This window comes from Miscanthus floridulus, chromosome 2 (genome assembly GCF_019320115.1).
Source record: "Miscanthus floridulus cultivar M001 chromosome 2, ASM1932011v1, whole genome shotgun sequence".
Classification (NCBI taxonomy): Eukaryota; Viridiplantae; Streptophyta; class Magnoliopsida; order Poales; family Poaceae; genus Miscanthus; species Miscanthus floridulus.
Genome location: NC_089581.1, coordinates 42,054,518 through 42,071,307, shown reverse-complemented (window position 1 = coordinate 42,071,307; position 16,790 = coordinate 42,054,518).

Genomic DNA, 16,790 nt, shown 5'->3' with positions numbered 1-16,790 from the left:
CTCGCAATGGCAGCAGGCGGTGTCTTTGCCCCCGGTTCCTCCGTGCCTCCCGGTCCTTTGCTTGTGCCCTTAGACGGACTATCGGGAGGTGGAGGTGGACTTGTTGTTGGAGGAGGAGAACGAGGGTGAGGGCTTGTGCCTCGGGGTGACTTCCTTCCCTTGTCATCCCCGCCATTGCCTTCGTCATCGCCGTCGCCGTGATCCAGATCATCGGGGGACAAGATCCAGCAACGGATGGTTGTGATGCTGGTGTCACCATCGGCGTAGAAGTCGGCGTCGAGAGAATGATCTCTATGTCATCCTTGTTCCACAGGACTTCGAAACCAATGGCAGCTCCAAGGATCGTTACCCCTTGTGCAGTTGGATATTCCATTTCAAATTCTTCGTATTGAGTCGCATACCATGTAAGTATCACGGCAGCATAGTTAGCAGGGATCTGGTCTTGGTTGAAATCTTTGATATCTTCTTTGGGGTGCATGTAACCCTCACCCACGGTCAACTTTTTTGCCCTGCCGAACGGGATGTTGAGGTGGACGCGCATGGGTTGCCAGATGTCGTCGACGGGGTGCCTTGGGCGATCCTCGATCATCGGCAGTGGCTGCCCTTGTATCTGCCCTTGTGGAACTTGAGGCACGGCCACGCCAGCCTGGTGAAGCATCTATGACCTCATCGACACCATATCTGGGTCATTGCTCGTGAAGGCTTCTTTTATGGACCGACTGATCATTTCGGCCACGCCTTGATCATAGCCCTTCTGAAAGATGCCCTCCTTGTACCTCTGCCTTGACCGGTATGTGGCAGCGTCGGATTGCCATGACTCCATTGAGTTCCAGCTCATCTTCGACGACATGCCACGGACGCGGCCACGGTGCTTGGGGGTTCCCAGTGCCAGGGTCAGCAAGTCCTGGCCCCTACGAACCTCAAAGCTGTCCTTGGATTTAGCGACCTCGATGAGAGCCCTCTCCACCTCCTCGAACTTGGGCTCATTGAACTTGCTCGCGCCCTCCTTGAGCTTCTTCGGCTTGCGGGCATAAATAAAGTCCTTAGCCCTCAAGTCTACACCGTTGTACGGATCGGGAAGCCCGGTGGCAGCTCTAGCCCTTTCTTCCTCCCGCCATTGGGGCCTCTTACCAGCAAACCCAGTCATGCCCAAGTGGTGGGGTGCAGGTTCTTCTTCGCGAGTGCGCTGAACGTGGCGCTCTTTGCCTTTGCTTCTTCTGTTGTTCTTTGTTTGCAGAACTCTTCCCAGTGATGTTCCTTCACCATAGTGTATTTGACACAGGGTGACTTGCCTAGCTTCAGGTAGTACCTGGTCAGCATGGACTTGAAGTTTCTAAAGGCTCTTCCTGCCACGTGCATGACCCACTCCCTGCACTTGTCCAGATTGGCATCCTCGGGATAATGGAAGCTCCTCGTCACCTCACCCCAGATATGTGTCTTGTAGTCGACCGGGACATTGTTCCACTCCTCCCAAGTGATCTCCACCTTGTCCTTGACTATACATGCCAACATAAAACGCCCGCCTCGGTAAATCAACTCTTTACCGCGGCGGGCGACATAAAACGCCTGCCTCGGTAAATCAACTCTTTACCGCGGCGGGCAGTTTAAAGAGTCCGCCATGGTAAACCGTATTAACCGTGGCGGGTGATTCATACCACCCGCCGCGGTAAATAACTATTTCCTACGGTGGGCAGGTAAGGTTGCCCGCCGCGGTAAACCAATTTCCCACAGCGGGCGCCCCGGTGGCCGGCCTCGCTGGCTGGCCACCGGTTAACCGTGGCGGGCAAAAGAGGTGCCCGCCACGGAGCGTATTTTGGCCACGCTACGTAAATTGATTCCTGTAGTAGTGGTCTTTGTCGTACCCTCTCATAGCGTCCATGTCCCCCTTGAGTCGCTTCTTCTTCCTCCTACCCTTTCCTACCTTCATGAGATCCGGATGCGACACATAGTCATAACCATTATAAGGTGGCCACTGTGTCGGGTCAAGGTATGGCTCAAAGCTCATCTCCCAAATACTAACGGTGTTCGAACAGAGATACAAGGGTGACATATATGGCAGATCATCATAGTTGTACCCACGAACCCTGTAGGCCATGATCATATGAGAGCAAGGGGCATGCATGATCTGAGGGACGTTGCAACTGCACTCTACCTTTTCAAGATCAACTCGGTAGTTTCATCCACCATAACGTTTGCCTCCCAAGCTTGTGCCACCCTTGCCCCATACACTAAAGATATGGTAGCAGGGTCCATATGACTGGCTAACAACTAGAATGCATGTTCCGTTTGCGTGAACGACCAAAACACACGATAGAGGACATGCCTCAATGGGTCCCGAAAACACATCCCTCTGGTGTCCACAAACCATTTTAAGCCAGGGTTGTAGTAATGCATTGCACATAAGATGCAGGGCACCCTATTGTACGCTTCCTCCCAACTACCCCATCGAATTGCCAGGGCAATTTACTTAGCACGCTAAGCCTTTTCGTACTTCACATCATACTTAACGAATCCAGATATGGACTGTTGTAAAGAAGACACCAAAATATTGTTATTTTCATCAACAAGCCTCAATATACGACGGGCAAGGTAACGTGCAGTGAGCTGCTGATGATTTTCCTTCCCCCTATTTGTTAGGTAAGTATGGGGTTTGACAACTTTACTTATCCTCCACTTGCCATCACTCTGTCTCTTTCGTGCATTTAACCTCCACATACAACCGTTTTTGTATATCACGTGGTACATCAACTCCTGGTCCGAATGAGTGACGGTGTACGGCCTATAGTGATACACAACATAGTCTTGAAGGGAGAGCTTCATCTCTGACATTGTATTGAATATCATCCCCTTCCTAAGGGTTTCTTTCTCATACTCATACAATGATTTCCTACACATCTAGAGACCGGTGTCACAAACTACCATATACGTCATGCTGACATCCCTATAGTTCGGAACGCCTATAAAAGGTACGTTCATCGACCTTAGTTGCTCAAGCTCAGTCGCTGTATAAGGTAGTAGTGGAATATACTGCTGCGCTTCACTAATTCTAGCCCATGAATCATAGGGGGTATCATCTGCTGCCAAATCTGTGACTAGTCTACCCTGAGCCTGGATACCATGCAAAACCTCAGTTGGTACTGGTAATGGCATAGTATGAACCGGTACTAGCATGGCATCAACTGATGTTGGCATAGCATCTGTACCTCCTTGGTCATCATCAGAATTGTCTGAATCACTGCTAACTACATCACCGATCTTGTCCTCCTCCTCCTGCTCCTCTTCTTCCCGTTCAAACTCATTCGTATCGAAGTCATTGCTTATACAGCCTACTACAGTTGAATGAAACTGCTCCTGCGTCAACTGACTGTCCAAATCCATGTTACCCTGAGTTGCTTCCCCTTCGACCCCTAATTCTTGTTCATTGCCTCCAACACCGTCAATGGACGGGCCGTCCTAGACATCTTGCATCCTGTACCCATTCTCCACCATCACCTCAGCCATGGGCACATTGAAACCTTGGAGCACCCTAGTGTAGCATTTCCAGTGAGTAGGGTCGCGCAAGGGCATGAGGACATAGTGTGCCCTAGTCTTTCCAGTATCAAACCTCCCCTGCAGTGTGAAATCACCGTCAAACTTTGCATTTAAATGGACACAAAAGGTTGTTGAAGCTAGGAGATTTATCAAACCATTCCAATTCTTCTTCCATATCCTCAAACATACCATCTTCTCTCCTAACACTTCCTCCGTAAAAAAACTATAACACAACAATCCATCTGCAAAAGCAGCATTTCAAGAAACTTCATCAAGTCGTCGAAATCGTCGTACGTAATGTCCATAGTAATATTAATATATATTCTAACTATAATTATACTAACTAATCTAATATTAACATCTATACAAGGCTAACTACAACAACTAATTAGACTAAATACAATGTATAACTAGACTCACTAACTGTACTAACTAAACTACCTAACTTTACTATCTATACTAACTTACTATATTACCTATACTAACTTTACTAACTATACTTTATTAATTATACTAACTTTATTTATTTTACTAACTTACTATACTAACAATGTCGATTCAATCAACAAATACACTAGAGGAGTACCTCGCGGCAGCGGCGCTCGTCCTCGCGGCGGTGGCGCGCTAGACCAGGCCGGGAGGCGCGGGCGCTGGCCTCGGCGGGCGCAGTGGGCGGCCGGCGGCCGTGGCGTGCCGGTGTTCATGGCGCGGCCGACGCAACGGCCGGTGTGCTCAGCGGCAGGCAGGCCTTGCCGGCGGCAGGCGCGGCGGGTAGGCGCGGGCGTGCTCGGGCAAGAGGGACTAGACCGCGGCGCTTTTATTCGGCTCTGCCGCGCCACCGATCATGGCGTGTCACTGCCGTGCCAAGATCGGTGGCGCGGCAAGCCCTGCCACGTCACCGATCAGCATTTCCGGTCGTCACCACGTCATCCACCCGCCGCGCCACCATACATAGCGCGGCACAGGCTTTTCGCCGCGCCATGGCAATAGGCGCGGCCAAAAGTGTTAGTTTTGAAGAAAGAACAGTGTTAGATTTAAAATTAATTTATAAAAAGTGTTAAAATTAAAAAAAAAAATTCTCAACTTGCCAGTAGTTGAAGCATTTTGCGACCAACGCATGGCTAAATTGCCTATTGGATAGTTGCGGTCTAAACAATAGCAAACTATTGGGCGTCTGTTTAAAGCATTCAAAGAACATACAATGGTACAAGTGCTGTGACCAACCAAACATGCACCAGTGAAGGTCGTCGCTAACGCATCAGAGGTTTAAGTAGTCAACCTTGTAACACCCTAAATTTTACAACATTTTTAAATAGAGGAAATTGATTTGTTAAGCATTTTATGGGCATTTGAATTTAGGAAATAATAATTTTATTAGGATTAAAATCAAATATAGGTTGACAACCATGAATGTGCATACATGCCACTGCATACTATTTTGAATTTCTTGGTTTGAAGTCGGATTTTGAATTGAGTTGAAATTGCATTTCGAATTTGTTTTGAAGAAAAATCCGAAAAAGAAAAGAATAACGTTCTTCTCCACCTTCTTTTCGGCCCAAAGGCCTGCTGCCGCGGCCCACTCCATTTCTTTCCACGCGGCCCATTTTCTTTTCCAGGCCGCTGCTTTCCTTTTCTCCCTGGCGAAGCGCGCGGCCCAGCGCTGCTAGCCGCCGGCCCACGCATCGCTCGGCCTAGCCGCAGGCCGCGCTCGTGCGAGCGTCGTTCCCCGCCGCTGACCAGCCGGGCCCGCTGGTCAGGCTCTTCTTCCTCGCGTCGTAGCTGAGCCGGACACCATCTCCGTCGATGCCGTCGTGTCCGACCCGTCCACGCCTCGGTGCCATGATTCTCAAGTCATCCCGCGCCCCCATAAATAGTGGCCGCACCCCTCCTCTCTCCCCAATCTCATCTAGCGTCCGTTTTCTTCGCCAAACAGCCGCAACCGAGCTCCGATCCAGCGCCGCCGCCGACCTCCGCTGTCAACTCGCGCCGGACCACCTCAACTGCTTCTCGCTCTCGGTGCTCGGGTCCGGTGAGTTCGCCGTTCCTTCCTCTCTCCCTCTGTCTTTTTCTTTCGATGTGGAGTGCGCTGCAAGCCGTGTACCGCGAGCTCCAGCAAGCTGGCCATGGCGCCGCCGTGATTCCAGCCGCCGTGGTACTGTGCCGACGATTTCTTTTTTTTATTTTTATTTCCGCTGGATCGATTCTCATCTGTCGGTTTCTAATCCGACGGCTCATAAATGAAGATACCCCTTCGCTGCCTATCTTTCAAATACGCCCTTATAAATATTCTAGATTCAACCCGCGGTCCTTTGCGCGTTTTACAGTTTACGTTTCTTTCTTTCGAAAGCGTATTTTCTTTCGGATGGGCTGAAATACGTTTTCAGTTATTCACAGTTTTGCCATTCAACTTGTTTTAGCCATAATTTCTCCGTTTTAACTCCGATTAGATCCGTTCAAGTTGCTTTGGGTTCGTAATTAAGTAATCTACACGTTTATGCTACTATAAAGTAGGTTTCCAACTTTTATAATTCGAGCTTAGATCTAATCTATTATTTGTCTATAGGAAATCTTGTTTAAACCATAACTTTTCCGTTTTAGATCCGATTTTTGTGATCTTCGCGTCTGCGTGTTCATAACGAGACGTAGATTCGTTTTCCAAACTTTTCATCTTGATTCTTTGCTGTTGGTGTACTGTTCTAATCTGTAGCTTTGTTTGCTTTGTATGATTGCTCCTGGATGCGTGTATGTTGCTGTGGTTATCGAGTATAGACGGTGAGCAGTTCTCGGAGGATCAAGGGTACGACTTTGACGAGCAGGACCAGCAGGTGTACATTGCTCAAGGCAAGTATAGCATGGGATCATCCTTGTTTCCTATTCACTTTAAATCATTAAATTCATATTGCATGTGTCTTCTTGTCAGGAATTTCCTAGAATTGGACTATTGCCTTGTCACCTATGGGTCATGCATATGGGTAGCTTTGCTAGAGCTCAGTTAAACTATGATCTTGTAACTTGACTAATGGTATATGCAATAAACATAAAATGTGACTTTTTAGCAACATGGAAACAGGGGGCTGGAGTGTTTAGCTACTTTCTAAATGCTTCAGATTCCTCTCCTTAAGGACTTATCTGTAAGTGATCATCCGGGACTTATAGTATAGCTGTGAGAGCTACATGGCTCTGGCTTTAGCTCAGTATGAGGATCTTTTCTAGCTTGTTAGTGGTTACCTTTATTGACGTAAGAATGGCTTGACGAATCGGGTATAGGACAACCTCTACTCTTATGTGTATAGCCGTGAAGGAATTGTGCCATTTGGCAGGGGGGTTCCTATAACTTTTTGCCGAGTGAATCTAATGGCCCTAACTTGTTAGACGAACCTTTGAAAGGCTTCATAGTGATCCCTGCCTGCTCACCTTGAGAGTGTTTTGGGAGTTATAAACCCGGGCATATGGGAACCACGACTCATAGTGAAAGTGTACAACCTCTGCAGAGTGTAAAACTGGTATATCAGCCGTGCTCATAGTCACGAGCGGCCTTAGAACATTTATGGAATAGATGATCACTAAGTAATATCTGTTTATGCTATTCATTACTCATGTTTACATTTGATCATGTGTTCTACTTTGGGGACTGAAACACTTTGATGCTACTCATAAGCTAAAATTGTGACAACTAAAAGCTGACTGTTGTTAAGCCTGTGTCTAGCCTTTTGAGCCTCATGAACCCCGTGTTACACTTGTTGAGTACGACATGTACTTACGCTTATTTATTTTCACTATTTGGATAAAAATCCCGGATGGGTAACAGATGACCCTGAGAATGATGATTTCCCTGAGGACTACTAGACTTGTGGTCAACCAGTCGACGTCCCTGTGAATTGGAGCTACCGCGATAGATCTTTTTATTATTTGTGCTATACTTATGTAATAACTCTGTCTTATTCGTGATGTAATAAACATTGGAGATGATACTATTCATAATTTGTCGGCTTATGTGTGTGACTGATCTCTGGGCGCACATAAGGTTATGCACCCCATTTTATCCTTAAAATTGGGTGTGACAGATTGGTATCAAAGCCGTGTTGACTGTAGGATGCAAGCCTAGTTAGCAATGGTCGTTTTAGCTTCTTTTACTTCACTCATTTCATGCTTTCTATCTCACCCTTGTTATTTGCTAAAGTTTTATGCTTCTTTTACCTTATTCTATTATGAAAATTACTACTTCTAATCTAACCTAACTAAATCTAATTCTGTAGATGCCATCAATTAGATTTAACGGTATCTATTCCTCAGGTACACGCAAACACTTCTTTAACTGAGATACATGGAACACATCGTGTACACCCGACAAACTCTCAGGCAATTCTAACTGATAAGCTACCTCTCCACGTCTCTCTAAAACCTTGAAAGGTCCAATATACCTTGGTGCTAACTTTCCCTTCATGTTAAACCTTCTCACACTTCTCATAGGTGACACCTTCAAGTACACATAATCACCTACTTCAAAAACCAATTCTCTTCTTCTAGTGTCGGCATAGCTCTTTTGTCGAGATTGAGCGACTCTCAAGTTATCCCTGATCATCCTTACTTGCTCTTCTGCGTCTCTCAAAACATCTAGTCCAAACACTTGAGTTTCTCACGTTTGATTCCAAAACAATGGGGTTCTACACTTTCGTCCATACAAAGCTTCGAAAGGTGCCATATTGAGACTTTTCTGATAACTGTTGTTGTACGAGAACTCTGCATAAGGCAAACTCTTGTCCTAACTTGTTCCATACTACAACGCACAAGCTCTCAACATATCCTCCAATATCTAATTAATTCTCTCAGTTTGCCCATCTGTCTGAGGATGATATGCTGTACTAAAATTCAACTTGGTTCCCAACGAACTATGTACTTGCTGCCAAAAAAGAGATGTAAATTGGGTACCTCGATCAGACACAATTTTCTTGGGAACCCCATGTAGACAAACTATTCTCTCCATATATAGCGCAGCCAATTGGGGTCCAGTATAGGTAGTCTTAACCGGTAAGAAGTGGGCAACCTTAGTTAACCGATCTACTATTACCCAGATTGAATCATAACCTCTCTGAGTACATGGTAACCCAACTATAAAATCCATACCAACTTCTTCCCACTTCCACTCAGGTATCTTCATTGGTTGTAACAATCCTGCAGGTCTTTGATGTTCCGCCTTGACTCTCTGACAGGTATCACACAAAGCAACATATTCAGCAACATCTCTTTTGAGTCCGTATCACCAATACTTCTCTTTTAAATCCAAATACATCTTGGTACTTCCAGGATGAATAGAATAAGTAGACTCATGGGCCTCATAAAGAATTGCCTCTCGTATAGCCTTATCCTCATGCACACACAACCTTTTCCCAAACCACAGAGTTCCATTGTCATCCATACTAAAACCTGGTGCCTTACCAATCACTATGTTTTCTGCTATCTCCTTCAACTTCGCATCCTGTAACTGTCCCTTATGTATTTCTTGCTCCAATTTAGGCTCCAACACCAACTCCACTGCATTGGTAATAAAGCCTAAATTCAGTCGCTCAAACTCAGCACACAACTCACTTGACATCGATGTCACCTGCACCTCATTGACATAACTCTTCCTACTAAGAGCATCGGCAACAACGTTCGCCTTCCCAGGATGATAGTGCACCTCCAAATCATAATCTTTGATCAACTCTAACCATCGACGCTGTCTCATATTAAGATCTGTCTGAGTGAAAATGTACTTTAGACTTTTGTGATCAGTATAGATGTCACTCTTATGTCCAACGAGATAATGCCTCCATATCTTCAAGGCATGAACCACTGCTGCTAGCTCCAAGTCATGAGTAGGATAATTTAACTCATGCTTTCTCAACTACCGAGATGCATAAGCCACTACTCTGCCTTCTTGCATAAGAACACATCCAAGTCCCTGACGAGATGCATCACAATAGATCAAAAAGCTTTTATTCAGGTCTGGCAAAGTCAACACTGGAGCTGTAGTCAACCTCTTCTTCAACTCTTCGAAGTTAGCCTGGCACTTCTCAGACCACACGGACTTAGCATTTTTCTCCAATAAGGCTGTCATTGGCTTAGCAAGCTTAGAGAAACCTTCAATGAACCTTCTATAGTATCCAGCTAATCCCAAGAAATTGCGTATCTATCCCACATCTGTTGGTGGCTTCCAATTTAGCACATCTTTCACCTTACCGGGATCTACTGCAATTCCACCGTTGGAGACAACATGACCAAGAAAAGAAACTTCCTTCAACCAAAATTCACACTTGCTTCGCTTGGCATATAACTTGTGTTCTCTGAGCTTCTGCAGCAACAACCTCATATGTTCAGCGTGCTCTTCTTCTGTTTTGGAGAATATCAATATATCATCGATAAACACCACCACAAACTTATCCAAAAACTCCATGAACACCTTGTTCATCATGTACATAAAGTAGGCAGGTGCATTGGTCAAACCAAATGACATAACAGTGTACTCATATAAACCATACCTCGTAGTAAAAGCTGTCTTGGGTATATCTGTTGCACGAATCCTTAATTGATGGTAGCCAGAACGAAGATCAATCTTAGAGAAAACATAGGCACCTCTCAACTGATCAAACAAATCATCAATTCTAGGCAATGGATACTTGTTCTTGATAGTAACCTCATTGAGTGATCAATAATCAACACACATCCTCTGAGTACCATCCTTCTTGTCAACAAATATAACTGGTGCTCCCCAAGGTGACGAACTAGGACGAATAAAACCTTTATCCTGTAACTCCGTAATTTGCTTCTTAAGTTCCTCTAATTCTTTAACCCCCATTCTATATGGACGCTTAGCTATAGGTGCAGTTCCAGGTAATAATTCAATAATAAACTCAATATCACGGTCAGGCGGCATACCTGGCAAATCATCGGGGAACACATCTAGAAATTCATCCACCACTGGGTCCTCCTTGTTGTCGCTATCATCAAGCTGGTTCACTGTGGTGGTTGGTGGTGCTTGTATTACCACATCAACCTTGATTCTTTCTCCATTCGGTGCGGTCACAACAACTACCTTTTCTTTACACTGGATTACTGCTTGTTGTTTCATCATCCAATCCATACCCAGAATCACATCTATACCAGATGCTCTCAACACCATGGGGCTCACTTTGAACTTTACCCCCCTTAAAGTTAAACTAGTTGGCAGACAACGATATGAAGCTTGCATACTCCCACCCGGTGAGTTTACTAATATGGGATTTTGCATGGCACATAATGGTATGCTATGATTTCTAACAAATGCTTGCGATATAAATGAATGCGAAGCTCTAGAATCGAAAAGAACAGTGGCAGGGGTTGAGTTGACGTTGAACGTACCGAGCATGACTTCTGGTTCCGCAAGCGCCGTCTCGATTGACACATGGTTCACCCTCCCTGTGTTGGGTGCTGGCTTCTGCGGCATTCCCTTCTGATTACTCTGCTGACCCTGAGGTGTCTGCTGATTCTGCTTCCAGGGGCAATGATTAGCATAATGCCCAACTTCTCCGCAACGATAGCATACGTTGGGGGTACTAGGTGCACTCGTCTTCATGGGGGTGTTGTTGGGGGTTCCCTGTCGTGGTGTCTGTGGAACACTCTGCTGCTGAGGACGTGCATTGCTAACTTGCTGCTGGTTCAGATTGCGCTGAGGATACTGACCATGATTCCATTGACTGGGTGGTCCCTGGAACCTCTGCTGGAAGCCTTGTTGAGAATTGGCACGTGGACGAGTATTGCTCCCAGAGGCTTGTCCCTGAAGCCTCCTCTTCTTGGCCTCCATCTCCTTGCGCTTGTTGTCAATAACAATAGCGCGATTCACCAGCGTCTGAAAGTTGGGGTAGGTGTTTGACATAAGCTAGAGCTGTAGACCATCATACAGACCTTTGAGAAAGCGGCGTTGCTTATCAGCATCATCAGCCACTTCATTCAGAGCATAACGTGACAACTGAGCAAACTTGTCATAGTACTCAGCGATAGACATGGATCCCTGCTTCAAAGCTCTAAATTCCTCTTGCTTGAGCTCTATCAGTCCCTCTGGTATGTGATAAGATCTGAAATTCTCTTTGAACTCCTGCCAGGTGATAGGAGGAGCGTTGGCAGGACGTCCATACTCGAATGACTCTCACCAGTCCTGAGCTTCTCCCTGAAGTTGTCCCAAAGCGTACAACACCTTCTGCTAATTATCACATTGAACTATGTTGAGCTGCCTCTCTATTGCACGAAGCCAATCATCTGCTTCCAGTGGATCAGTGGCATGAGAGAACACCAGGGGATGGCCCTTCAAGAATTCACCACGCTTATCACGCGGTGCTCCACCACCCTATTGATTCTGCTGATTCTGCACCAACGTTTGCATGAGCTACGTCTGTATTGCCAAGAGTTGTTCAATAGTCGGTGGTGGTGGTGGATGTGGGGGAACACCTCCTCGACCTCGGCCTCTTCCTCTTCCAGACATCTGCTTATCAAATATTCAAAATTTAGAAACCCTCAAGTTAGAATACATTCTGAAAATTTTCTGGACGAGTCTCAACAATAGCAGCTCTGTAAAACAGTCATATCTCGAGTTCCAGGATTCCAAATAGAGTGTACTTTATATGGTTGGAAAGCTTACGAAATTTTCTACAACTTTTATTCAGACCAGTTTCCCAGATTCTGTCGTTAAATTACTCAAAAACGGGATACAACCGAAACTGTTCCCAGATTCCAGACTGTGCAGTAACTCTAACTTGAAACAGAGATATCTCACGAACCAGATCAGATATGGGGGTGATTCCAGAGGCATTGGAAAGGTAATTAAGTCTAGTTATTCCCACAACAATTTCATAATTTTTGGTCGTGTATATTTTATTCGGCATTAAGATGAAGGCAGACTGCTCCGAAAAACAGATTCCGAAAGAGCGAGATGTAACAAACCCAACTATTTATTTATTGACCCAAACTTTAATATTCTTAAATACGAAACTTGCGGACATGCCCACAAAGTTCCAGCACACATTACAAAGATCCAACTCATGCATAAATATAAGAACAAATCAACTAAACACGCAATGTTCACACCGCACTAAAAACTCGACCCAACTCGACTCACCCGTTCTACTATCGTGCTATTACATAAAGAGGGACTCCAACATCTAGGGGCGATACTTATGAGGAAGCTCCTCATACATCTTGGGCAAATTAAGGCACACCCTTTGTTCGTCTATCACTTGCTGGTGCCTCTTGATTGCTTTCTGCTGAGCCTTCAATTGATCCTCCAATCGGCGAATCCTTGACACAGACTCGTAACCAAAGTGTACCATCGCTTCCGTGGTTGGATCCATGCCCTGCGGGTCCATCATCGCCCATCCCAATTCTGGGTGTTGATGAGGAAGGAATCGATATTGATCATCCTTCATGACCTCGAATCGGCGACCACAGAGGCCTATGCAAGCTTCAGCGGCTGCATCTTCTATGCCGTCCTCCATGGTAGCGCGGTGACCATGGTGTGCGTAGTTTGAATCCAGCTGATACGCACCTTTCTGCTCATCCTTGATGGTGATGCACACCCTAACCTTCTAGTAGGTGTCTTCAAGAGGGTGTGCATGCTCTTCGCAAGCGTATTCTACAGCTGCATCCCAGTCACTGTAGTATGTCTGCAGCAGGCTCAAGAGTCGGTGATGTGAAACGGAGTATTCACATCCCGGCTTATACCACACCTTTATTGTCCACCCCAATGGCGTGATCGGCTCATCCTCTTCAACAATGTCTTCATCTTTGTTTTCGGACAAGTCAACGATCTCAACTTCTTGAGGGTCATCCTGGGCTGGCTCAGGTGTGGACTCAAGCGTTGGCGGTGTTGGCGAATCCAATTCCTGCTCCTAAAGTTCTTCCTCCTCAGGATCCATGGACAAACCTTGTGGCGGGTAATACCCTCCAGTGCTCATGCAGGCAGTCTTGTGGGCACGAGGCATCTACAGAATTAGATTTAGTTAGGTTAGATTAGATTAGAAGCAGTAATTTTCATAATAGAATAAGGTAAAAGAAGCATAAAACTTTAGCAAATAACAAGGGTGCGATAGAAAGCATGAAATGAGTGAAGCAAAAGAAGCTAAAACGACCATTGCTAACTAGGCTTACGTCCTACAGTCAACACGGCTCTGATACCAATCTGTCACACCCAATTTTAAGGATAAAATGGGGTGCATAACCTTATGTGCGCCCAGAGATCAGTCACACACATAAGCCGACAAATTATGAATAGTATCATCTCCAATGTTTATTACATCACAAATAAGACAGAGTTATTACATAAGTATAGCACAAATAATAAAAAGATCTATCGCGGAAGCTCCAATTCATAGGGACGTCGACTGGTTGACCACAAGTCTAGTAGTCCTCAGGGAAATCATCATTCTCAGGGTCATCTGTTATCCATCCGGGATTTTTATCCAAATAGTGAAAATAAACAAGCGTAAGTACATGTCATACTCAACAAGTGTAACACGGGGTTCATGAGGCTCAAAAGGCTAGACACAAGCTTAATAACAGTCAGCTTTTAGTTGTCACAATTTTAGCTTATGAGTAGCATCAAAGTGTTTCAGTCCCCAAAGTAGAACACATGATCAAATGTAAACATGAGTAATGAATAGCATAAACAGATATTACTTAGTGATCATCTATTCCATAAATGTTCCAAGGCCGCTCGTGACCGTGAGCACGGCTGATATACCAGTTTTACACTCTGCAGAGGTTGTACACTTTTACTATGAGTCGTGATTCCCATATGCCTGGGTTTATAACTCTCAAAACACTCCCAAGGTGAGCAGGCAGGGATCACTATGAAGCCTTTCAAAGGTTCGTCTAACAAGTTAGGGCCATTAGATTCACTCGGCAAACAGTTATAGGAACCCCCCTGTCAAATGACACAATTCCTTCACGGCTATACACATAAGAGTAGAGGCTGTCCTATACCCGATTCGTCAAGCCATTCTTACGCCAATAAAGGTAACCACTAACAAGCTAGAAAAGATCCTCATACTGAGCTAAAGCCAGAGCCATGTAGCTCTCACAGCTGTACTGTAAGTCCCGGATGATCACTTACAGATAAGTCCTTAGGGAGAGAAATCTGAAGCATTTAGAAAGTAGCTGAACACTCCAGCCCCCTGTTTCCATGTTGCTAAAAAGTCACATTTTATGTTTATTGCATATACCATTAGTCAAGTTACAAGATCATGGTTTAACTGAGCTCTAGCAAAGCTACCCATATGCATGACCCATAGGTGACAAGGCAATAGTCCAATTCTAGGAAATTCCTGACAAGAAGACACATGCAATATGAATTTAATGATTTAAAGTGAATAGGAAACAAGGATGATCCCATGCTATACTTGCCTTGAGCAATGTATACCTGCTGGTCCTGCTCGTCAAAGTCGTACCCTTGATCCTCCGAGAACTGCTCACCGTCTATACTCGATAACCACAGCAACATACACGCATCCAGGAGCAATCATGCAAAGCAAACAAAGCTATAGATTAGAACAGTACACCAATAGCAAAGAATCAAGATGAAAAGTTGGGAAAACGAATCTATGTCTCGCTATGAACACGCAGATGCGAAGATCACAAAAATCGGATCTAAAACGGAAAAGTTATGGTTTAAACAAGATTTCCTATAGACAAATAATAGATTAGATCTAAGCTCGAATTATAAAAGTTGGAAACCTACTTTACATTAGCATAAACATGTAGATTACTTAATTACGAACCCAACGCAACTTGAATGGATCTAATCGGAGTTAAAACGGAGAAATTATGGCTAAAACAAGTTGAATGGCAAAACTGTGAATAACTGAAAACGTATTTCAGCCCATCCGAAAGAAAATACGCTTTCGAAAGAAAGAAACGTAAACTGTAAAACGCGCAAAGGACCGCGGGTTGAATCTGGAATATTTATAAGGGCGTATTTGAAAGATAGGCAGCGAAGGGGTGTCTTCATTTATGAGCCGTCGGATTAGAAACCGACGAATGAGAATCGATCCAGCGGAAATAAAAATAAAAAAAAAGAAATCGCCGGCAGAGTACCACGGCGGCTGGAATCACGGCGGCGCCATGGCCAGCTTGCTGGAGCTCGCGGTACACGGCTTGCAGCGCACTCCACGTCGAAAGAAAAAGACAGAGGGAGAGAGGAAGGAACGGCGAACTCACCGGACCCGAGCACCGAGAGCGAGAAGCAGTTGAGGCGGTCCGGCGCGAGTTGACAGCGGAGGTCGGCGGCGGCGCTGGATCGGAGCTCGGCTGCGGCTGTTTGGCAAAGAAAAGGGACGCTAGATGAGATTGGGGAGAGAGGAGGGGTGCGGCCGCTATTTATGGGGGCGCGGGATGACTTGAGAATCACGGCACCGAGGCGTGGACGGGTCGGACACGACGGCATCGACGGAGATGGTGTCCGGCTCAGCTACGATGCGAGGAAGAAGAGCCTGACCAGCGGGCCCAGCTGGTCAGCGGCGGGGAACGACGCTCGCACGAGCGCGGCCTGCGGCTGGGCCGAGCGATGCGTGGGCCGGCGGCTAGCAGCGCTGGGCCGCGCGCTTCGCCAGGGAGAAAAGGAAAGCAGCGGCCTGGAAAAGAAAATGGGCCGCGCGGAAAGAAATGGAGTGGGCCACGGCAGCAGGCCTTCGGGCCGAAAAGAAGGTGGAGAAGAAAGTTATTCTTTTCTTTTTCGGATTTTTCTTCAAAACAAATTCGAAATGCAATTTCAACTCAATTCAAAATCCGACTTCAAACCAAGAAATTCAAAATAGTATGCAGTGGCATGTATGCACATTCATGGTTGTCAACCTATATTTGATTTTATTCCTAATAAAATTATTATTTCCTAAATTCAAATGCCCATAAAATGCTTAACAAATCAATTTCCCCTATTTAAAAATGTTGTAAAATTTAGGGTGTTACAAACGTGCAAACGAATTGTGTCTTGCACGTAATAAAAAAAAACAAAGACAAGAAAACACAAAGGGTTGCTTCGCAACGAATCAAGCGCACTTACACGGGGACCGTTTACCCCCACTATATTGAACTACGAACTAACAAATAGACAAAGCAGGACGTTAGGCAATTTTGGCAATAAAATAGCAATTAAAGAGCCTGTTTGAATCTAGCCAAGCTAGTAATTGTCACTACCTCCGTCCAGAAATACAACATATTATGACTTCTAAACCTTGTAGTAAAAAAAAATAAAGCAT